Genomic DNA, 25,259 nt, shown 5'->3' on the forward strand with positions numbered 1-25,259 from the left:
ATGCAAATAGCCTTTTTAGACCCCCATCCGAGGCATCTCACCCAGCCAGGTCAGCTCTCCTGCTTTGCCCTGATGAAGGGCAAACCGCTCAAAACACTTGTCTGCAAATAAAGTTTCTGGTTTGGCTTGTTATCCAAACTTAAGGCTCATTAAAGGGTCAATAGTGACTTTTTAGGATTGCAGTGTCCAATAGGTGACACTGGAGTCCTCTTTCTCTCTGAAGAGGCTACTTGCCTACTTTTCTTAGGAGCTTGCACTCCAGAGATAGAGGATGAATCATAAATTCTGATAAAGCAAATTTATTTACATCGTATCTGGTAATGGCTGATAACAGGGAACAATAATCTGCACTCCACTTCAGATAAGAAGAGATAAGGTTCTATGTCACTTTAACCGAGTACCTAGGCTCGCAGGCTTACAATCTAGTCCCGGGATATTTGGGGACACGTTTCTGGTGGAGCGCACAGCACGCGGTGTTGTAGGAGCAAGCAGTGCTAGGTGCGGCTGCTCTTGGAGTTAATCCTCTGCGTGTTTATCGGTCCTGGGGTCCTTGTGGCCATTCACATGCCAAATATTTCAGCAGATCAGGGCTGCGGCTTGAGCAGTCTGCTAATTTTGCGGCCTGCTGTACATAAGATTCAATGCCCCCAGTAATCCGGGCTTAGCTGGGAGCTGACCCCCTACAGACCTGAGTCACAAATTAAAGAGGCAGGACTGGTTCTCAGCACTGGATACGATGACCTCGGCTTTGTGTTTTTCCACCTCTATTCAGCATTTGCATTACACCTTGAGCGAACAGCTGACAAATATGAAACGTGACAATAGGCAGAGACCACTCAGCCCACCCATACCGTCACCAACCAATCGTCAGATCTTCTTTCATGTACTGTAGCTGCCACCTTTGCACCCCCTATAGAAACTCCCCAGTTTTTATTCCCGTTACTGACTCTGACATGACCTAAACCAGCCAGTGTAGCACTGAGAGGCAGTGTATTACGTAGCAGAGAGAACTTCCTGTGAGCAATTTGAGAGTCATTCTCCTGCGAGAGTCTGTCATACCAGGCAACATATGTCCAAGGCGTAGTCCATTTTATAATGAATCCGTCAGCAGGTTTATGCTGCTCCACATATGTGCATCATGAAGTAACGGCAGAGACCCTAATTCAAGCGGTGGGACACTAACTGGGCTTCTTGCAGCTGCTCTGCTAGTCCTCTCAATGCTGAGTTCCTGTGATGTAGTCCTCAATATTCATGAGGTCTGGGCAAGGATGGACTGGGACTAAAATTCAGCCCTGGCATTTGAAAGCACACAGCCCCACGCTGGCCCTGTCTCCTTTCTCAGATTGGGACCTCTATTACTTGTATTATCGTGCCTGCAGGAAATCAAGACTTGCCTATATTAACAAACATAATTTGTAAGATTCAACAATAATAGTATTGCAATATAGTATCATGGACTCCCCACAGTCCCCCCATGTAGTATGATGGGACCCCTCACAGCCCCCATATAGTATAATGGTGTCCCCACAGTATGATGGTCCACACAAAGCCACCATATAGTACAATGAGTCCCCTCATATAGTGTGATGATTCACACAAAGCCACCATATAGTATGATGGTCCCCCGCTGCTCCCCATGTAGTATGAGGTTCTCCCACAGCCCCTATTTAGTATGATGGTCCACACACAGCCACCATATAGTATGATGTTCCCTCACCGCCCCCCATGTCGTATGATGGTCCCCCTCAGAGCCCCCATATATTTTGATTGTCTCCCCACAGTATGATGGTCCACACACAACCATCATATCGTATCATCTTCACCCCATGCCATATGATGGTCCCGTTCGCTCCCCATGGAGTGTGATGGTCCTCAAAGCCCTCCATATAGTATGATGTTCCACCACAGCCCTTATATAGTATGATAGTTCACCCACAGTATGATGGTTCACACACAACCCCCATATAGTATGATGGTCCACCACAGCTCACCAAGATGAAATCTTATACACGCCCAATCCAGCTTCAGTCTCTGTCTCCTTTTCTATCCTGTCTTGCTTGCAGTAAACGTGGGTGGCGCAATGCAGTGACATTATCGTGCCGACTGGTGTCCCCTGTGGGGCACTGGACCCCAGTAGGCCGCAGGCTAAAAGTATCCTTCATCCTGCTGTTTTAAGTGATGGAGTGCAAAGCTGGTGCTCTGTGCTCTGTCACAGCTGTTAATAGTGTTGCCAGTAAGATCACTCCTAATTGGCAACTGTGAACAGTGTAGCCAGAAAGCTGTCAATCAGTGGTGAGGTGCTGGACTATGTAGAGCTCTGCATTGAGAATACTAGCTGAGATGCTGGAAATAAAATAGTGATTTTTATAAAAACTGCAGCAGTAAGTCCAGTATGTGACCTAGCACTGGAATCGGTGTTTTCCCTCAGTTTATTAAGTTTAAAACCTGACAAGCTCCCAATAACCCCTTCCAGGCATCTTCCGCAGTGAATATAGTGTGTGCTGTTAGAGCAGCTCAGAAGCTGAGCCTGTACCATACACATACAGCTGGCAGCTGCCTTTAGCTGCAGTGATCAGAGCCTATAGCTGGGCTTTATAGGAGATCTTTAATTTCACTATCTATTGCAATACTTACTTGCATATAGTGCAAACGATCTCGGGTTCAAGATCCCTAATTTCTTGCAACAATAATACTGAAAAAAAGTGAATCACCCCTTTTTTTAAGGGGTAAGTTGTAAAGCGCTGCGGAATATGTTGGCGCTATATAAATAAAAATTATTATTATTATTATTTTTTTCCCCCAATACAAAAATAAAGAAATAAAAAAATATATATTAGACCCATCCGAAATAAGTCCAATTAAAATAGAAAACGATATAGCTTAGCAAAATCAAAATTGCAAAATCGAAATTTTTTGTTGTGGCACCTCCCCCAAAAAATGCAATAAAAAAATCTAATAAGCAATATATATATAATATATATATGTATATATATGCGGCGCCCCAGGGTCCTGGTCGTCGCAGTGGTATTGCTTTCCTCTCAGGGAAAGCGATGCTACGTTTGGAGGCAAGAACGGATAACTGCATCCAGGTATCACAAACATGCAACACATTCACACTCCAGGCCACCAGGGGGAGCTTTTGCTCCTATTTATTAGGTCACTCCCCATATATATATACATATAACTGGTAGTCTGTAGGGAAAGTTAGGAGAAAGTTCCAGACAGTAGACTGAGGAGGACAGAAGGTTAACGGAGCTGTGCATGCCCTCAGAGCTGCAGCTCCCAGAAAGAGACATTGAAAGGCAGAATTGTATTGCAGCGAGCGTGAAAGAAGTCGAAGCAAAAGGAGAGGATACTAGAAGGGGACCAGCCCCGAACAGGCTGCCTCCTTCTTAGGCGCAGAATCCCAGTAGCCGGAACACCGAGGGAGTAAGGACCTCTACGCCTTATTTCAGAGAACGGCAGGACAGCTAATTGCAGGTTACCTGTCCGCACCTACACCCAGGAGGCACGGTGACACCACGCGGAGCCGGGTTATCTAAGAGATCCTATAAACAGGCTCAAGTCACCAGTCATACGGGTTTTGTCCTATCCTATACGGGGACAGAGAGAGCGAACCATTGCATCTGTGAGACCCTTATGTGAAGCCATAGGCAGTAAGGGACTACACCACCACAGCGCAAGGGAAGGCTACTGATTTCCACCTGGACAAAGGAACTCTGGACTTGCCTCCAAGCCGGCCGGACTCTGCCTGCCCTGTGGTCTGGTACCCTGGACTGTGGATGCTGAAGTCTTCAGTAAAGGTAAAGAGACTGCAACCTTGTGTCCTCGTTCTTCACTGCGCCTCTCACCATCCACCATCTACACACCGGGAAGCCCTGGGGACATACTTCACCTGTGGGAAGGTATACCATCTAGCTGCCGTAACATCACCCCAGTGGACCCCATAAAGCAGCGTCGGTCACCCTGACCGAATACCACAGGTGGCGTCACGAACATAAACTTTATCCCTTTAAAGACCTTTCCCTTTTATACGGACGTCCCAGGGCCACGGGCTGGTCAGCCACCGTGACATCCCCCAGTGAACATCGGACCCGGTACCTAGTACCCCACGGCCCTTGAGGGGCGATCCATATACACTGTATATATCCCAAAATGGTATCAACTAATACTACAGCTCACCGTGTAAAAAACAAGCCCTCACACAAAATTATAAGAAAAAGACATAAAAACAAAACCTTAAAAATGTGTTTTTTTCACTATTTCACCCAACTTGTAATTTTTTCCCCATTTATCTACACATTATATGGTAAACCAAATTGTGATATTCGACACTGCACCTCATCTTGCAGAAAAAAAACAAGCCCTAATACGGTTATGTAGACGGAAAAAAAGTATGACTCTTGGGAGAGGAAACAATAAAAGTGCAAAAAACGAAAATAGACCCGGTCAGGAAGGAGTTAAGGTACAGTATGTTCAAGTACTCATATATACTGCAGTCTTTCCAAGGAGAAAAATCTTCAGCAGCCAAAAAAACAATCTGTGTGCATATAAAACTGCCCCCAAAACTAGTCCAATACGGCTCTTTTAAAACCCCTTTTGTGGTCTGATTCATAGGACTCTTAGCAACTGCTGCCACCTGTGTGATCCACAGAGAAGACGACTGAGGAGAGTGACTCTTTGCTTGGATTGGGGGATTTTGACTGTACCCTGACAAAGTAGATTTTTTCCTTTTTTTTTTTTTTTTTTTACCTTTTTAAACTTTTTTTTTTTACTCTCTGATAATCCAGAATGATCAATATTCCACCAAATTGTCTTACAAATTTCCGGATAGAAGAAAAGTTGCTAAATGACACGTCTCCTCTCTTTGCTTTCTTTTTTTTTTTTTACCCCTTTATAATCTGCAACATGAGAGATGTTTCTGTCGTTGTTACAAAAAAAAGTATTCTACCTTTTTAAAACTAAGCGTCCTGTGACCAGAGCGGGTGGATTAGGGGTGGACACTGGTGGGTTTCTAGTTGCCGCTGTTACCTGGTAGTTGCCATGGCTATAATCCTCTCAGAAACAGAACGATGGAAGAACCGGTTGGGCAGAGAGTGGTGCGAGAGACGGGATGGGCAAGAAGAGGAGAGAGGTAGGACGGAGGAGAGAATAACAGACGTGCTAAAAGTTTAGAGAGGCAAAAGAATGCGAAAAAGCAAACAGGCGGAGTATCGAGGGCAATCGGGTGGTGGCCATTGCCAATCTTTTCTAGGCACGACCATAGATATAGATATTTCTCTTCTAACTTTTTAGGCAGGCCAATAGCCTTGGTTTTATTTCTGTGTGACCACCAGATGAGTTCCACCATGCCAGGTAATGTGCAATGTCGTGGGGAGACCGACACAAAATTGCAGGACTGATAAAAGAGATTAGTCAGGAGTCAATAGGCAATACATGGGAGATGTCACCAGGCCCACGGCCTCCCTGAGCCAATCATTCTGAGAATACAAGCTGCTGTAAACGGTCCCTATCCTCAGCAGTGACCAGGAATATGAGCTTTTCTGCGGAGGAGTAAATCCAGTAAAAAGTATTGTTCATCTTTTTAGGATAATTTGTTGTATGTATTTTAAGCTAAAAATATTTTTTGCAATTAGGTTTCATTAAAAATGTTGCCTATTATAACGTTTATGTTGCAGTATTAATTTCGAGTTAACTGACAATCTACCAGTGAGCTCATTCTGACAGGAGTTTGTAACTCCCTTATCTGTCATTTTTCGGAGCTCCTGTCACATGATTTATGACTTCAGACCACATTAAAGTTGAATGTGCAGGAAATAAACAACCTTCAAAAGCAAAATGGTGCAACATTTTTAATTAAATAAAACTGCAAATATTCTTTGTAGCCAAAAATACATGCATTTAAGAAAAAAACAGGAGACAACCACTTTTAATATTATCACCAGAACTTAATAGTCGGGCTATGTTCACATTTGTTCGGATATTCCACTTGTTTGATTTTAGGAACGGGCCAACAGAATTAATGTTCAAAATGGATACGTTGCATAAGTGACGGAGCGGAGACTGATTATGATGAGGTCCTTTCGGATTCTTTTATGTCTTAGTGTTTAGAACAAAAGGAAAATTTCTGCATGATGCCTAGGAGGACCCCATGATAAGCAACGTACTTCGATTTGCATCAGTTAGGCAACAGGTCCGTTTTAGACATTAACTCCCTAAGTCATTAAGTCATAAAGCGGAACATCCGAACGGAAATCTGAGCTTGGCTTAAAGGGTTTTTATTCTATTGGTGAAACTTTCTTGTATACTTTGTTTCAATTTTTTACAACCTTAGGCTACTTTCACACTAGCGTCGGGCTCGGCCCGTCGCAGTGCGTCGGGCCGAGGTCACCGACGCTAGCGTTGTCTCAGCCGCACAACGGGGGCATCGGATGCATTTTTCCAGCGCATCCGCTGCCCCATTGTGAGGTGCGGGGAAGTGCGGGGAGGTGGGGGCGGAGTTCCGGCCGCGCATGCGCGGTCGGAAAAAGCGGACCGTCGGGAGCAAAAAACGTTACATGTAACATTTTTTGCTCCCGGCGGACCGCCACAACATGGCGCAACCGTCTCACGACGGTTGCGACGTGTGGCAATCCGTCGCAATGCGTCGCTAATGTTAGTCAATGGAGAAAAAACGCATCCTGCAAGCACTTTTGCAGGATGCGTTTTTCTGCAAAACGACGCATTGTGACGGATTGCAGTTAACGCTAGTGTGAAAGTAGCCTTAGTAAATGTTAGGCTACGTTCACACTAGCGTTGTGCGCCGTTGCGTCGGCGACGCAACGCACAAGGCACGCAAAATTGCGTCAAAACGTACGCAAAAACGCTGCGTTTTGCGACGCATGCGTCGGTTTTTGCCGAAAATCGGACGCAAGAAAAATGCAACTTGTTGCGTTTTCTTGGTCCGACGCTTGCGGCAAAAAAGACGCATGTGTTGCACAACGCAACAAAAAAAAACGCATGCGTCCCCCATGTTAAGTATAGGGGGCGCATGACGCATGCGTCGCCGCTGCGTCGCCGACGCAAACCCGACGCACATTAGCTTAACGCTAATGTGAACGTAGCCTTATTGAAGCTAACAATGATGTGCTCCTTACAGGGACTCACTATTCCAGTGTACACTGCTCATCTTCTGTCTTCAGGAGCACATCGCTCACCTGCCTTATGGCTTCTTGCTTGCCTGGGGGCAGTGTGCTCCTGATCATTGACTGTTCAGGCTGGCGACGCGGTTGAACCGCTGGTCCGATCTGTGTGCTCTGATGGAGAAAGCTGAGATAGCTTTGCCTGCACAGCGCTTTCGGAGCCAGGGCTGTGGATTTGGTATAAAATGGACCGACTACTAAAATATATAATGAATTAAGTTCAGTAGTTCAGTGCAGGATGTGCTGTAAATGTTCTCATAATTTGGGAAGTTTTGAAATATCCTATAAATGTCTGTTCTATTCCTGATTTAAGGATCTAGGCTTTTAGTTGAGATTAATCTGTGCTGCACTTTATGCACATACTCAGTATTGAGGCAGTGCTGTGGAGCCAGTGATTTCAGACAGCTTCATGGTAGCACTGGCGGAGCGCAAGAGCACTGGAGCAGGGTGGATCCAGTGATTTCGGACAGATTCACAGAAAGGCTACGTTCACATTTGCGTTGTTGGGCGCAGCGTCGGCGGCGCAGCGCAAAACGCATGCACGACGCAGTGTTTTGTGACGCATGCGTCCGACGTTTGCATGAAATTTGACTCTCAAAAAACGGCATCATGTAGCGTCGGCTGCGGCCTGACTGTTGCGCCCAAATGACACATGCGTCACAAAACGCTTGACAACGCATACCGGCGCATGTCCATGCGCCCCCCATGTTAAAGATAGGGGCGCGTGACGCATGCGACGGTATCAGTCGACGACGCTGCGCCCAACAACGCAAATGTGAACGTTATCAAACACTAGCTGAGTGCAGGGGCACTGGAGTTGGGTGGATCCCGCTTGCTTCACAGCAGCACTTGCAAGCTGTATAGCAAAGTGCTTGTAAAACGTAAGCAGAGCCAAATAGCAAAGCGATATGCACTCGTAATGGCCATTATCATGTACTGCAGCTCAGCTCCCATTAAAGTGAATGGGAGCCACACTGTGGCCAGTACACAGTGTTTGAAGCTGTGCTGTTCTGGTTCTGTACACTCTACCTCTGTCCGCTGCTGGAGCAGATGATAACAGCTGATCGGTGTCCGATCCCTATTGATTTGATATTGTTGAAGTTGGGAAAGTTATGAAATGTCCTAAAATGTCTGCTCAATTCCTGATCTAAGGAATCTGTGCTGCACTTTATGCACATGCTCAGTAGTGACCAGTGCTGTGGAGTTGGAGGTTTGGCTAGCTTCATCCACAGTCCTGGTTTCCTCCGATTTCCTCCCGAAGACATACTGATAGAGACAGCGATAATGAGGTCTCTACAGCACTGCCGAAAATGATGGCACTGTATAAGTAAGCATAATAAATAAATAATCATGAAATGTTTTCTTTCATTGGCTTTAATTTCAAAGCAAAGCTATTGAAAGCACATTGAAAATATATTGGAAATAACAGAACATTTTATTGTGCGGTGATTAAGTTTTAAAGGGGTATTTTAGTTTTTTTTTTTTTTTTTTTAAATGGCTACTTCTATAAGCAGCGCCACCCCTGTCCACAGATTGTCATTGTAATATTGAAGTTGCAGTACCAGCTACAATCTGTAGACGGCACTGTTTTTGGGCTCTGTTTTTCAAAGAAGACGGTGCTGTTTTTCAAAGAAGAGGGCGCTGTTTTTCAAAGAAGGCAGTGCTGTTTTTGGAAGAAGGCTGTGCTGTTTTTGAAAGAAGACGGCGCTGTTTTTGAAAGAATATGGCCATGTTTTTCTTTCCCTTTTATTACAGAAAATTATTTTAATGCATGCAGACTAAATGTAGACTGTCCCATCTGCTGCTCTGCTGCCTAGAAATCAGTGGCTAAGCATGCATGTGGTGACTAAAGTCGGGTCAGCCCCGTTGTATGCAGTCTGTTCTCTATCTCCCCCTAGTGGTGACTACATGGTGCCAAAATTTTAATATATAACTCTATGTAGCTCCTTTGGTATCTGTGAACCTGCAGAGGGGAAAGTTGCAATGCAAGCTCCCCTGGGCCAGGAGGGTATAATGAGAAGTTAGACATTCCTTGAATTGTGCCATTGGCTGTGATGCACTCTGGAGTGTCAGTCATATTCATTTCTAGCCTAAATCTAGAAATACATGAGAGTTCTGGTTACTATGATGACCCAAGAAACAAACAGAGGTAGAAGGCAGATCTGCCAGGAGACCTGCAGGCCTTGTGTGTTTTGTGTGCTGCTGTCTAATGAAATCCCTTTGGCAAATAGTGAGACCCGGACAGACCTTATGTAATGGTAGTGATGTTATCTCTATCCACTTATGCCAAGGTCGAAGTGTGGATTAGCATTTCCTTAAAAAAGGGATTGTGGGAGTTGCAGTTTGTCACCGCTGGCTGACACTTATGGTTGATGTGTCCTGCATCGACCTTCCTTCTAGCTAATAGTGATGTATTGGGAGGGGTCTACCTGTTCACACTGAATACATACAGTATGTAGCACCCCATGTCGCCTCTGATGCAGAAAATCCTTTTGCCCTTGTGTGAGGTCAATGATACCACCCAATTGGAAAAATTAAGCAATTACGTGTAATATGTCCCATTCATGTATGTTCTTTGAAAAATGTTTATGTTGTCTCATATGTCCAGGAATTAGACAGAATCTCATGCAGTGTAACTTGCCATCCATTTGTTTTTCCAGAGGGTGATACCTCTTTATCAATATTCTGCCAGTACTATAGGAGCTGGAAGTTTTTTCCCAACACCTCCCAGCATGTACTGAATCTGCTGTTATCCAATGGCTGCCCTGCCTTGAAATGAAAGCCCACCTCTCTGAAAAGCGAGTATGCATTTGATAAATGGAGAAGAAAGACAGAGACCGGCCCTCACTTCCCATAGACAGAGACCGGCCCTCACTTCCCATAGACAGAGACCGGCCCTCACTTCCCATAGACAGAGACCGGCCCTCACTTCCCGTAGACAGAGACCGGCCCTCACTTCCTGTAGACAGAGACCTGCCCTCACTTCCTGTAGACAGAGACCTGCCTTCACTTCCTGTAGCCAGAGACCTGCCCTCACTTCCTGTAGATAGAGACCTGCCCTCACTTCCTGTAGGCAGAGACCTGCCGTCACTTCCTGTAGGCAGAGACCTGCCCTCACTTCCTGTAGGCAGAGACCTGCCCTCACTTCCTGTAGAGATGCAAAGATCCACCCCCACTTCCTGTAGAAACCTGCACAGACCCACCCCCTTCTTGTAGAGTCACAGACCCGCCCCCACTTCCTGTAGACACAAAAACCCGTCTCCACTTCCTGTAGAGAGACAAACAGACCCACCCCCACTCTCTGTAGAGACACAAAGATCCGCCCCCATGGCCTGTAGAGAGGCCAATGCTTGCCCCCACTTCCTGTGGAGAGACACAGACCCACACCCACTTTCTGTAATCCGTCTCTGTTGCTAAACAAGGATTAGACTTGTCAACAGTCTGTAGACAACAAGAGTAGGTTACACATAAAGTGGAACATCTAGTGGAGTTATTTCACATCATTTTTTGTTAATAACGTATTTTGCAGAATTTTTGTAGTTGCGTTGGCTATCGGATGAGTACACGCTTATTAAGACAAGTGGCTATTTAGGTGGTTCACAGATGTAATTATACTGGTTGTAGAGGTAACATTTGTACCTTGGACCCAAAACAAAGTTTGGGCCTCAAAACGGATTGAATGTACGGGATACATTGTATGTAAATGGTATTTAATAATGGGATATCCTTTTTGTCAGGATCTCACAACCGTATCGCATCCACTTCTCTGTCAGGTGAGATGTAATGCGTTGTCTACGGGCTATGACAGGATGCGACCTCCTCAAAATTTGGCGATGGGATTAATATGATTCATTGTTATGCTTTATCTTCTATGTTTTAGCAGCAACACCCTCTCCAGCCCCTCAAATTCTGGATTTTAGAAAGTTGAAAAGAATTGTGGATTATGTTAACGCTTCACAAGTTACTAAGGCTAATAGCCCGTGCTTGTGGGGGTGGCTGAAATCCTACTTAAACCTATAAATCCCCAGATTTCCTACTTGGTTTTGTCCCTCCTCACCCTCTTCTGTAATTCCTATTCTTTACATGGCATTTAGTTCTCCTGTAAGCCCAACTATTAGGTTCACTTGCCTGACATATCTGACAGTCACTTCTCAGGACCATGTCCCAGCAAGGTTGGACCAGTAAAGTCTAATTGGCATGAAGACTAGTGGATTGGGTGGGTATAGACTGACGAGCTTGACTCATACTATTTGCTGTAATAATTGGGAGACTTCATACTCGCTGACGGAGTAGTAATAAAAGATATGCCTGCCTGGACAACCTTGCTCCACTGTGGTTTTGGGGTGCTTTGCTTGCCAATAATGAAGGTCACATGGTTACAGCTATAACTTTTAATTTATTAATTGGGTGTCATACCTGTCCTGGGTATCACGGGCTCTGTTTCCCAGGGTTGTGGAGTCGAAATTGTGGAGACTGTATAAAATGGACCGACTTCGACTCCTAAAATATATAGTAAAGTGGATACAGTAGTATAATGCAGTATGTGATGTAAATTTTTTCATAAGAATTTAGGAAATTTAAGACATGTTCTATAAATGTCTGTTCTGTTTCTGAGATCTCGGCTTTTAGCTGAGATAAATCTGTGCTGCACTTTATGTACATGCTCAGTAGTGAGGCAGTGCTGGAAAGTCTGAGTCGGGAGTCAGGGAAATTGAGGAGTTGGAGGTTTAGCTTACCGACTCCAGAGCCCTGTGTTTCCTTCACCTCATTCTGCTGCCCTCTGTTGTGCTCTGCGACTGGTTTTACAGGTTGCCTGGCATGGCACAGTGATATCGTCTCCATTATCCTATTTAAGGCCCATTAGGAAACACACCTGTGTCTTAGCATTGAGACAACTGATGTTCCATGTTTGCTTTGCTCCATTGCCTGTACTCAGGCTTGGACTGGCCCACAGGAGAAAAGGAAAATCCTCTGGTGGGCCACAACCCACTTATATGAGCAGTAGTTGGCCCAATACACTTGATTCACTATGTACAGACAAAGGCAGCATCTTATTTAACTGCTACAGTGCTGTCAACCTGACGTCAGTGCTGCAGACAGTAACAGAGACTGGGAGCTGCGGTAGCGACTCAGTGCTGGACCCGGGGTGGGTGAGTAAGGTACAGTTTGTGTTTAAATAAACTGTGCAACTGACGAAGGGGTTTCTGACATCACAAAACCCCTTTAAGGACATCAACTAAGTATGGAATATCATTGGCTTTCTCTGTGTGAAATACATGCAAATGAGCTCTCTCCCAGAAGGAAAGAAAATGTATATTGTTAGTGCCACCTATAACACATAGGTACCCTACAAGTTAATGTTCAACCATTTATAACAGGACTAGGTACTGCACAGGACACCATTATACCAGTCATAGGATTATCTCCTGGTATGTGCAGGGTAATAGCAGCAGAAATGGTTATTGGTCACTACATACCTGGGAATGTATCAGCTGTGACCAGAAATTTACAAAGCTACATAAAGGAAACACATGATTGTATTTCAAACTTTCCTTTGCAAGTTCCCTCACTAAGCTATCCATCCTTGCAAATCCACAGCAAAGACATCACTGAATTATTGCATTGAGGGCAGAATAGCTTCCTCCCATCTCTCTGAGTACTCCAAAGCCCAGGAGCATGACGCAGACCAGCTCATTGCATGGGGCTAGAAGACAACTGTAAAGTAGTTGTCATGATCCAGGTCGGGGTTTACTTCTTGCTTTTCTTTCCCCGGCCTGGTTATGGTGGGGATAACCTTTCCTGCCTCTCTTTGGTTCATGGGTGGCTATTTATTGGTGCCATTTCTGGTAGCATTTGTCAGTGATAGTTCCAGTCTCTGGCTTGAGCAGCTGACACGTATACCCTAGTGCCTTTGACTACCCATATTTGTGCCTGACCCGTTCCCTATCCCTGACTTTGTGTGGGTTTGGCGGTTTCCTACAGTGTATGATTCGGCTTGAATTCTGAACCCTGCCTCCTGCTTTCCGTCTCTTACTACGTTTCCCATCTGGCTTTAGCTCGTACCCCGACTATGTCTACTGTCTCACTTTTTGGATCGCACGCTCCCGTCTGGTTCCGATTTCTGGCTTGTCTCTGACCACGTGCATTGCTGTGACCTCTGGTACTTTGTCTTCCTGTTTGTTGCTGACCGGCCTGTCTGACTACTCTGCCGCCTTCTAGTGGTTCTCCGCGATTTACACTGTGGTGCTACACGGTGAGTGCTACATTTTTTCCCCTTACCTGTGCCCCCTGGTGGAGGTTGCGTGCAATTGCCTTGCAGTTGCATTACAGTAGTATCACGATTGCAATGCTTTCCTGCTGTTTTCTTGCTCAGCATAGATCGAGTGGTTGCTTTAGGGTACAATAATAAACAGAGAGTCCAGCTTAGTGTAATATCTATTGGAGTCTGCCCGAGTCAGAACTCTTCCTCCTTATGGGGGTGTCTCCACTCTCCATCCATCTGGTTTCAACATTTCCGATCCATTAGTTCTACTGGATTTCAACTCGTCCAATATTTCAGTTTTACTGGATTTCAACATGTCTGATCTTTTACTTCTATTGGATTTTAACATGTCCAATCCTTTAGTTTTGCTAGAGTTCAACAAGCCCGATCCTTTAGTTCTACTGGGCTTCAACCTGTCCGATCCTTTAGTTCTACTCGATTTTAACCTGGCTGATCCTTTATTTCTACTGGATTGCATCATGTAGGACCCTCTAGTTTTACAGGATTTCAACTTGTCCGATCCTTTAGTTCTACTTGATTTCAACCTGTTCGAACCTTTAGTTCTACTGGATTTTATCATGTCTGATCCTCTAGTTTTATAGAATTTCAACTTGTCCGATCCTTTAGTTTTGCAGGATTTCAACATGCCCACTCCATTACTTTTACTGGATTTCAACACCGATCCTTTAGTTCTACTGGATTTCAACATTCCGATCCTTTAGTTCTACTGGATTTCAACACCGATCCTTTAGTTCTACTGGATTTCAAAATTCTGATCCTTTAATTCTACTGGGCTTCAATATGTCAAATCCTCTGGTGCTAAAGGATTTTAATATGTCCGATTCTTTAGTTCTGTTTAGTCCTTTACTCCTCCTAGGAAATCTGCTACCACCAGATATGTTTGGTAGCGGTTTTTTCCCCCTATGCTTACTGAAAATACCCAATAGATTGGTCAGATTAAGTGAGTATGTGTAATAAAGGGGGACAGGAGGAAAAAACATCCATCAAATGTTTGGCGACAACTATCAGACATGTAAAGACAGCTCTAAGCTGCGATGTGTCTCCTCCGTGCTTTACCCTGCATCTTTGCTTGCTGATGAGCATAATCCTAACTCCCACCAGAAAGACAATGTAGAGTCACTTTCCTTTACAGCACGGATGGAATGAATATAAGTACATTCACCACCTGTGAGAAAAGCTAGAGTTCCTATAAGGTGATCAAATTGTTCTCCATGAAACTAAAAGTACACTGTGTAAAAACAAGGAGCATTGTACTGCAGCATGCATGGCTAGGATTACACGCATAGTTTGCATGTGTATAAGGCACAACACCCTTCTCTTAAAATTCAGATACCTCATTTATACATTTTTCACCAGGAAAGATTCCACTGTGATAGCAAATGTACATAAATGTAATATGTGATAAGTTATGTTTAAGGGAGTATTTGAATAATAGGCAAAACTCATACACCAGGTTTTGACTAGTGGAGGGTCCGAGACGGTGGAGAAGGGCACCAAGATGCAAAAACTCCAGAGTCCCTGTGTCACACTCTGTCCCATAGTGCTTAAGTGTCACCTGAAGCATTACACCCACCTTGTACAAGACAGATAGTGTTCCACATGGAATCTTGAAAGGTTTCAAGTCTAAGACAACTGCCTGAAGTGAATGTGTAATACACAGTGTCAGGGGGCTGCACCTAGAGGCCACCAATTGGTTATTTGTAAAACCATAACATCTGCTCCCCTGTCAGCTCCACATGGGTTGTTCAATGAGAAAGTTGGATCTTATGGGGGTTTTTTCCGGACTCCTATAAAAGGTGAAGTTCCTCTGGTTGGCTAATGGGACCTGCTCATATCTTTAAAACTATGGACACCTTGACATTGGAGGAGCATGGAATGATTTGTTACTTATAGTGGGTACATTTAATTAATAGAATTATACATTTATTTGCATTGGAAGTAACAGTCTGCAATCTTTTATTTTCTGATCCCTTTAAATGTAGGATTGCAGCCTTTTCCGGGTTTCAGATTTTTCTCTCCTGGGAGTGCTCCTCCTGGTAATACAGGCTGGATGTGAGTTCTGTGTGTCTCCTAGGAATATAGGTTGGATATTAGGTCTGTGTTATCATTGCCCACTAATATAGACTGAATATGAGATACCAGCACTGTGGAGTCAGTAAGCCAAAACCTCCAACTCCAACTTCTAAGTTATTCCAACTCCATGTCTCCGACTCCACAGCCCTGACTCACTACTGAGCATGTATATAAAGTGCAGAACAGATTCATTTCAACTAAAAGCCGAGATCCTTAGATGCGGAATAGAACTGACATTTATAGGACATTTCATAACTTTCCCAAATTATGAAAAAATATACAGTTCATACTGCTCTGAACTCCTGAACCCAATTTATTATTGTAGGAGTCGGAGTCGGTCCATTTTATACTGACTAACCAGCACTGATTAGACCACAAAATGAAGTCAGAGGGGTGGTCTTATCAGAAATCATAGCGGGCCCCCTCATCTACAGGTAATATGCTTGACTGTAGCTTCTCTGGCCTAAATGAGTCCTTTGCCTTGGTACCTGGAACAGGAGCCAGCTCGATCAGCTGGTCACCCAGGCAGCTTGCCTTTGACAAGACGCCTTTTTAAAGGCTACATATTACAGATTGGCTCTTTCACAGTAGGTGGGAAATTTGGTGAATTCTGGTTTATTAATCATTTACAGTTGGAAATGTATCATGGCTTAGCCTTGAATGAGTTAACATGTGGAAAAGCATGACACAGGAGCATTCCAGACCTGTCACCTGAGGTTACAGGAGAGACAGGGAGACCAGGACGCTGTTTGTCATTCAACGCTTCATTAATATCACTTCCTCCTCCAGCTTTCTCTCTTTTTTTTTTTTTTAGAAATCCAAAACACATTTAACACTTTCTGTCTCACAACATAGCCATACCGCACTCCGACTTCATGACGGAGCGATACCGGGCTCCAACTTTATGGCGGACATTTAACCAAACCACTCTATTTATTAACACTTGTCTACCATCCTGGCAGAATCATATGATCTAGAACATACATTGTAATAAGTTCTCTACCGCTCTACATTTCATAGTCTGGAACATGGCCCAGACCACCACGTACAAGGTCATGGAGGCCTAATGTGGAACACTCTGGATGTTTGCTTAATTTACAAAAAAGTACTTTTCATCCTTGGTATGATATCTCGTAAAATGTCTAGTAGGAAAAAAAAGGGTGATCTCCCTGGACTCTTGGAAGAGTTGCCAAATCTCCCAGTAGTTGACCAAAACAACCCAGAAAATAGCTTTTCCTGAAGGTTATAGGAGTATTGGTTGCTCCAAATCACCGCCATACTAGTTACCCAATGGATGCACATTTGGTTGCCAGGCCTACGTCTGATGATAGAGAATATCAGCCTGGCATCCAAATGCACATCCTTTGGGTGGGTAACTAGTATGGCGGGAACATGATTAGGACCAAGCAATATTCATATAACTAATAACCAAAAGTATCTGTCTGAATAAGAGAAATGCACCTAGGTATAACAAGATAACCCTTCATTCTCTCTGTAGAGTAATCAGAAAGGAGCCTCCTCCTTTTCATGGACCTCATGGTCTGCGTTGGTGGTGGTGGTGTATATTTCTGCTTGAGGTCTCAGCACACGGGATGATGACCTGCTGTAATTTGTGTAATAAAATATTTTCTGTATAAGATTGATCTTGTGTCTTAAAATACTCTTTTTGGGTTGTGTGATGATCTGCTGTAGTCTGCCATTGTATGCTTAGACATTTGCTGTGTATGTCCATGGTATGATCACTTATGGGGATGAAAGTTTGGAAGGTTCTTGAGTGCAGTGAGCAAATTGCATCACCAAATTTTTATTTTTCATAACCATACCCCCTTTTCTTTTAGTCTATGTTCCTTCAATAATCCAAAAGAAAAAGAAAAATGGTGCTACAAAATATCTCACGAATATATCAACTTTATTAAATATAAAATTTACCAGATGTAACGGATTTTGTGAGAAAACAGAGTAGCTCAATGGAGGGCTAACAACAAACCTCGCAAGGCTATAAACAGTATACAGTTAATATTTCCACATATCTATTGAAGTACATTCCCTAGTGATTAACATAAACATCAAGTAGTAGAGTATAAGATGCCAACTGTGCCCCAACGTGCGTTTCATTCAGCTTCATCAAGGTGCCTTTTTTTTTTTAACAAAATCTTGTATGATGTTTTGTTAGATATTTCGTAGCACCATTTTTCTTTTTCTTTTGGTTTATGGTGGAAATATGGACTAAAAAAGGGGTTATGGTTACGGAAAATAAAAATTTGGTGGAGCGCTTTGCTCACTGCAATCAAGAACCTTCCAAACTTTCTTCTCCATAAGTTGTCATGACATGGACGTACACTGCAAATTTTCTAAGCATACAATGACAGACTACAGCAGATCATGATTCTGTGTGCCAAGACTTCAATCCGAAGTATGCACCATCAACACATCCGGCGTAGATCATGAGGTCCATGAAAAGGAGGAGGCTCCGCTCTGACTACTCTACGGAGAGAAGGAAGGGTTATGTCCCAAATTTGTCCTACAAGGAATTTGGCCTTGGCTTGGGATTATAGCATGGATTAGGCACCAGTAAAGAGGTCCTCCTGACCTCTTTTTGCCATTAGAGTCCTTCTTTATTATTGACCATACCAGAGAGCCCTGCTGTTGACCCCAGCTTTATCACCAGCGTAGCCGCAGCATTACCGGAGGCACTGCCACTCCTTTGTTATCCAGCTATGTGAACACATCCGTTCCAACACGTTTACAGTTTATATTTTTGGTGTTAATGTATCTTTAAGCAAATAAGCTGCGCTCCTTTCCCATGTCTGCTTCTTATACCCGTGGGCTGTTTGCTTTATAATTGTGACTCAGGCACTGAAATTTAGACAGCAGTCTCCACCAAACCTGAATTTTGCTGCGTGCACTACATCGTCTTCTGTCAGCCGGTGCATCGATCATGATTATTAATGGCGATCCACACTTTTTCTCAGCGGACTGTAGTGTTCGGCAAAGCGATGGAACAATATATTTGCACTGTCAAGTTTGAGTGATGGCAGGTGCATTCTGTATGTCAAAGAGCTGATAGATTTTTCTACAACCTAAAAATAATGCATTTTTAGACCCACATGCTCTAAGGTTTCCAAGAAGCAAATCTAGAAGGGCGAGAATATCTGCCCATTAACCCTTAAGTTAAAAGATATCAACAACAGAGTTTTGGCCACTTGGGAATAAATATATTGAGACCTTTGATCTGGAAGTCACCAGTGCCCATAACCTACATCGACATACTGAGCAACTATTGGGCCTCGTAGCTAACACTAAAGCTGGGATATTCCTGCAGTCAGGAATGGGTGGGCAATGAGATGGGTGGGCCATGACTACCATAGCATAGTATAGCTTGCTTATGAGAGATCACAATGTGCATTTTGTAGAATGTAAGGGCACAAGGACAGGTTCCTCCCCCCTCTGTACCAGTCTGTCATTGTAAATTTGGTTACTGTAAACGATATCTATAACTCTGTATGTAATCCCTTTCTCATGTACAGCACCATGGAATTAATACTGCTATATAAATAAATAATAATTTCTTCATTGCACCCCAGCTTTGGCACCGTCTCTTTACCACTATATCTACTCTTCTTCAACTGGGATGCCCTAACCTTATGGGCATTTGATCAGAGCCTAAGTAAGTCCATAAGTTTTTATTAGGTAAAACAGATAAGAGTTTATCATAAGGGTGGGTGGTATGGGGTCCAGAATCATTAGCATACAGTATGCCTCCAATTCATTAAGACTAGCTTCTCATACACCAGAGACATGCAGGAAAAGATGTGCTGAATTTATTACTAGGTCCAAGCCACTTAAAGGGAATCTGATAGCAGCATGATGTAGGGACAGAGACCCTGATTCCAGCGATATATCACTTAGTTTACTGGGTGCAGCAGTTGTGATAGAATCACAGTTTTCTCTTCTGCAGATCTAGCAGAACTCTGAATGCTGAACCGTGTATAACCCCGCCCACACCACCAATTGGCAGATTTCTACAATGTATAGAGACAGAAAGCTGCTAATCAGTGTTTGGGGCGTGGCTGGACCAGGAGGCACGAGACACCTAGTCCTGTAATAATAATCTCCTGCTGATAAAACACTCAATGTGTTGAAAAAGCAAAACACATCCTAGTAAGTAACACATCGCTGGAATCCGAGGTCTCTGCCCAAAATTCAAAAGATACAAAGTTGTTGTGCAACTTTGCATTGTTCAAAAATTTGGTGACTTTTCAAAGTGTTTTATGCCAGTTTTCTAGTAAAAACACTTTGATAAATCGCCCCCCTTTGTTCATAGAAGCTTTTTTTGAAGCAGATCCTTCCCAAAAGCCACCTCAAAAATTACTTGAAAATATCCTTTGTATAAAAAAAATCTACTTTGTTCCATTTAGGTTTTTAATGTTTCATTTTCTCCTGAAGAGGTTTGGAAAAAACATGGGTGGAATAAAGAAAATGTGTCACTTTTTTTTTATGCAGATCCCTAAGAAAACCTCTCCAGACTAGGCACTGTCCAATGAAAGGGCTGCAAAGAACACTTCAAAACCACTTCAGGAAAACAAAAATGGCAAAAAAAGGAGCGGTTCCTGATTAAAAAACATGTGGTTTTTGACCGCTTCAAATAAAAGCCTTGGTGAACACAACCTTTTTGACCACCAGCAGTCTATCAGATCAGATGAGGCTGTGGGCACCGAGACTTACTATATATGCTATTCCTGAGCCAATTTCGGACTATACTATATGGTCATTATGTGTATACAGTCTTTATTGTTCGGCCTGTATATGTATACAGTCTTTATTGGTTGGTCTATATTTCTATATACCTTATTGGTTGCCATCATGTTTACAGTCTGCACACATTGGGGTCTCTGTGACTGATTACATGGCCCCATGGTGTGATTTTCATTCCTTGTGAATAATTAACCCACAATGTGTCACATAATATTCCCCCGTCTCCATAGAGGGGATTCTTGTTTTTCGCTCACAGAGCTGCAGTCTCACATTGTGAAAGTGGGTAGTTCATTAAATAGGAATTTGTTAAATAGTAAATCAGAGGAGCTGCTAATGAGAGCCAGACTCCGAGGTATTAATTCCCTCTCCCCTCAACAACTACATGAAGTAACGGGACATTTTTCGGGATAGGATCTATTGGTAACTGCTGCCCAGACTCCTTCACATCTCAAAGGGTTCCAAGACATGGTCCATGCCAATGGAAGTCCTTCCAGAGAGAATACCCCCATAGTGCAGCACGTGATGGACCATGCATCAATTTTAGGTGCCTCTGTATAACACTGGGAGCTCAGTAAGTCTCCATGTTTTCTATCTGCTTCATTACTTAGTATTTACTGGAAAAGTGAATCGGTGGAGTTATCACTATCCTTCTATGCTCAGGATCCGTTTGTGTGGCTATAGCACTTAGCTCTTGGTCCTGCTCCTCTTACTTTCTCATCGACAGGTGAGCACACAGGTGATGTCACATCCACGGATACCAGCCAGGACGTTGGAGCAATAGGCAGGCATCATGGAGGTGTCCTAGCCGGAATCTGTAGATGTAACTTCACCTGCCCCACACCCACCCAATGTGGAAGTGAGCAGGACTAACCTTCCAAAGTGCATTCCCCAAATGCCATCCATGTGTCCATGGTGCCGTGTGGTGTCCACCTTGTAAAAAGGATTACTAGCAATTGGTGGGGGTAATTAAATGTTTCATCCACCACCTATCTTGACTAAGTTCACAAGCTAAAACGTAGTTTCTGCCCCTATCGAAGATAAAGCATGGTGATCAGCGATCATTTAAAGCCGCTTTACATCGGTCGTTGCAAACTGGAAGAACGATAGTATTAACCTTAGGGAGTCCGTACAGTTTGCATACTTTCAGCAGCACAACCAATGTTTACATGGGGAGAGCTGCTACCGACAGAGATGACTTTAGGACCACATAATCGATCCAATCACCATATGATCTAGCGTTTTGCTTATTTGTTCACTCATCAGTAGTATGGTGCTACGGGCCAATGATTGGGAACGAGAATTTTCATAAATACTCATTCAGCTGATTATCTGCCCATGTAAGAGTGTGACCACACGGTAGCTTCACGGCTGAAACTCCACCAACCCATGGCCAGTCAATGGCCGCATGATTAGTTTCACAGTCGTAAGACATTGTGCCGTGTGGCCTTATCCTAAAAGTCTTTATCTTCTGAAACATCCAATAGTAGTACCAATAGTGCTTTTCCCATCCAGGACTGGTTTATATGAGCCAGCGTAGTACACAATTATGGAGGTACGGAGATATTCGCTCATTTTATGGATTGTAGAGTGTCTCCCTGTTAGGACCACCAGTGATCAGCTGTGATCTGTTGGAAAATTTGGCAGAATGTGCTCAGTTTCCCTGCACTTTTCACCACTGGAGAAATGAAGTATTACACCATGTCCATTCACATCAATGGATAGGACAGGAGAGGTGCTCCAGAGCAAGAGACGCTCTTGTGTAACCACTCTCCACTCTGTACGAGGAGACACAGAAAAGAGGACTCCGTCCTGTGTATTAACATAGGATTTATGTATGAAAATGACTTTTCTCTGCATGGTCACCCCCTTTAGCATTTATAGTTAAGCCCAGGCTCTTTCAGCTTTCCCAACATAAGTTTCTTAAGAAGTGACTTTCCTTTCATTAAAAAAAAAAATCAGTTGCCGATTAAAACATTGGATAAAGGTGTTTATTTAGCCAGAAAAATATTTCCAAATTCCATGCTATACCACTGACCAAATAGATCCGACAAGAGCGGTGCCAGACTGCATATCACAGAATAGGTTAGGCAGATATGGAGAATAAATAAGTCGCACCCATCCAGGACGGGACTTCAGAAAGAAATCCACTTTCATTCCTTCCAGGAAAAGAATTAAAGGATCTGCCACATCCCGTGCAGGCGCTATTGTATCTGAGAAAGGCCGATCCATTACAAGCTGAAAATAAGTAAATGAGAACAAATGTTCTTATCAGTTTAGGGGTGCTAAAACTAATGCCCCAACATGTGGTGAGCAAGAATAATGTCACATACAACATGGCACCCTATTGAATCCTCAAGGCAGCATGTGGTACATAAAAGGGTATTTAGGATTAGAAAAGAGGATTTCTCCCTGAAACAGCACAGCTCTTAGTTTAAGGGCCGTGTTTAGTATTGCAGCTCATTCCCATTTACTTGTATACTGCAATATCAGGCATGACCAAGACTGATGCTGTATGAGGAAAAAGAGGCCTTGTTCTGTATACATATTTTAAATGACGGGGGAGGTTACAAGTGTGAGACATGTAATGACTGACAGTCTGCTCTCCTGATCTACATGTCTCACACTGGTAACACCCCCTATCATTTAAAATAATTTATGGAGGCAGATTGTCAGGGAGATAATCTTAACAGCTCATTTACATATTAAGAAAAAGGGGGATTTCTTTGGATTTCTTTTTCTTTCAAGGTGTCATTTTATTAGCTTCCTTTGATATGTGTGCCCTAATAGATGGCTTAGGAGGCTTCATCCTACTGACAGATTCTCTTTAAGGAGTTTTCCATCCAACCCTAATGACACGTACCAGCAGCTGAGTGTCCTATACCACATATAGGGATCAGTGGATGACCCTGTGGCCTCCAACTATGTTCATAGTAACATGAACCCTACCACCCAATTTGTAATAAATTACCATTGACTTCTTGGCACCTCAAGCTTTTGCTTTTTACATTCTTGATGGTCTTGGTTCTGGTGCTTTGCACCTCATGCTTTCGCTCTTTACATTTTTGATGGTCTTGGATCTGGTGCTTTTTTGTGCCACCTAGTAATGTTGGACCGTGGTTCTGCTTGGACAGTACTGTATTAGTAGTAAGGGTTGTGTGGCCGGTGTAGACCTTCCTACTTCACCAATGGTCTCAATAAGCACCGTTATTTGAGCCGGGCAGGACCACAACATTGGGTTTACAAATTCCCAGTTCTCGGGAAGGTAAGAGATCATCATGGATGACTGGACTGCAATTATGCATCCAAAGACAAAAAGAAGACAAAATTAAAAGGCTTGTCCGCATGTTTCCGTTTCTCCTGTAAAGGACCACGTTCTGGGACGTGCTTTGTAATGAGAGGGAAGGACTGGTTCTACTCCAAGTGATGAGCTGAGTATTTAGTCTATCAGGCAATGCTCCATGGGAGAAACGTATGCTAATTAGAGAGCTAATTTGTATTTTCTCCCATGGAGCATTGCCTGTGCCTCTCCATAAAATTGCCGCTCACAGTATAGAGTGTAGTGGTGATGAGCGGTGACTGTAGCTGGCAGCTCCCAGGCAGAATAAGGCTCATTTTCTCCCAGTAGCCGCCCTTTCAGTACGGTGGCCGGACATCATTGAAACGCTATTTTCTTCCAATTTACCTTATAACTACAGGTTAATAGCATTTGGGTAACAATTCAAGTAAAGTGGGTGCCTCATGAAAACTCCTACCCACTGTGTGTTTAGCTGCTGTTAAATGGTGCATTTTTAGTGCTGTTTTTCCCCCTATAGGTTTCAATGGCCCAACTGAAAAAACACATTTCTATTTTCAAAGCACAGAATCCCAGTGTTTCCCACTTTATGGTAAATTGGGTCGTTTAGGAATTGCTCCAAAAAGTGGTATTCTGACCTTTCACAAGGTATGTCATAAACTCCTGGTAGATGTGGGTGACACCACTAGGGTTCATGTCCATCATCTCCCCCGTAGAGGTGACGCGTTCTGCTCCTTTTACTCCAAGGACTACACCATGATGAATCAAGAGTATAATGGTAGAAAGTCTCCAATACCAGATAAGATGGCACAACTATAACATACATATATTTATATAGACTGAGTGCGGTCGTGGACCTGAGGAAACGCCTAGTATAATATTAGATGTTACATTCATTTAGGTGCTGGCTTCTTATACACAGATGATGAATTGGGCAGGGCCTGATGTCTTCTAGTCTTGTGTATGTTGCTTTAAGAGGGGTGGTTTCACAAATAAAAATGAGATTTTTTAAATTGGGAAAATAAAAAGAACACTCCTGTGTCCGGCTATCGCTGTTACATACTTTTATTGTCTCCCCTTACTGTTCCTTTGACTCCCTTGCAGAACGTCCAGCACAGGTCCACTGATGGTGGTCACACGTGGCAGAAAATCATATCGAAATGTGGTGTAAACTAATCATTAAAGGGCATTTCCAGTTTCAGACATACACTGTTTTAAAAAACAAACAAATAAGCAAAAATGAACTTTACTCACCCTCCCCGGGTCCAACACTGATCCTCTGCTGCTGCTCGCAATGTCTGTTATTGTCTGCAGCGCTCATGTCACATCAACATCACTGCAACCAATAACCGATCTCAATGCCTGTAGACAGCATGGTCCGCACAGCTCACTGATTGGCTGCAGCGCCAAGTGATGTCAGCTCTGCAGACAATAGCAGACATTTGGAACAGCAGGAGAGACTCGTTTCTGGACCCGGGGAGGGTGAGTAAAGCGTGTTTTTTTTTGTTGTTGTTGTTTTTTTTATCATCAAACTGCAGTGTGGTGGGGACCAAAGTTTTTCCGATTTTGGAAAACCTCTAATTAAAGACATATAAGTGATATTAACCTATTTAATCCATGCTGCATCCCAATCTCCCTCGCTGGTCGTTTTACATTGCCTTATTTACTCTCGCAT

At 43.5% G+C, this 25,259-nt stretch overlaps 1 protein-coding gene across 6 annotated transcripts in view; it reads left to right on the forward strand.

Annotated features, from left to right (window-relative positions):
- Window positions 1-25,259, forward strand: part of LOC143766062 (uncharacterized) — a 125,376-nt gene that overhangs the window by 69,203 nt on the left and 30,914 nt on the right. The window contains exon 1 of one of the 6 annotated variants that reach the window (XR_013213513.1): window positions 23,762-24,232. The exons of the other annotated variants lie outside the window; for them this stretch is intronic. The gene's annotated coding sequence lies outside the window, so the exon portion shown is untranslated. Of the gene's footprint in view, window positions 1-23,761; window positions 24,233-25,259 lie in introns of those variants that run through there. 6 annotated transcript variants of the gene reach the window in all.

The sequence above is a fragment of the Ranitomeya variabilis genome, chromosome 4 (genome assembly GCF_051348905.1).
Source record: "Ranitomeya variabilis isolate aRanVar5 chromosome 4, aRanVar5.hap1, whole genome shotgun sequence".
Lineage (NCBI taxonomy): Eukaryota > Metazoa > Chordata > Amphibia > Anura > Dendrobatidae > Ranitomeya > Ranitomeya variabilis.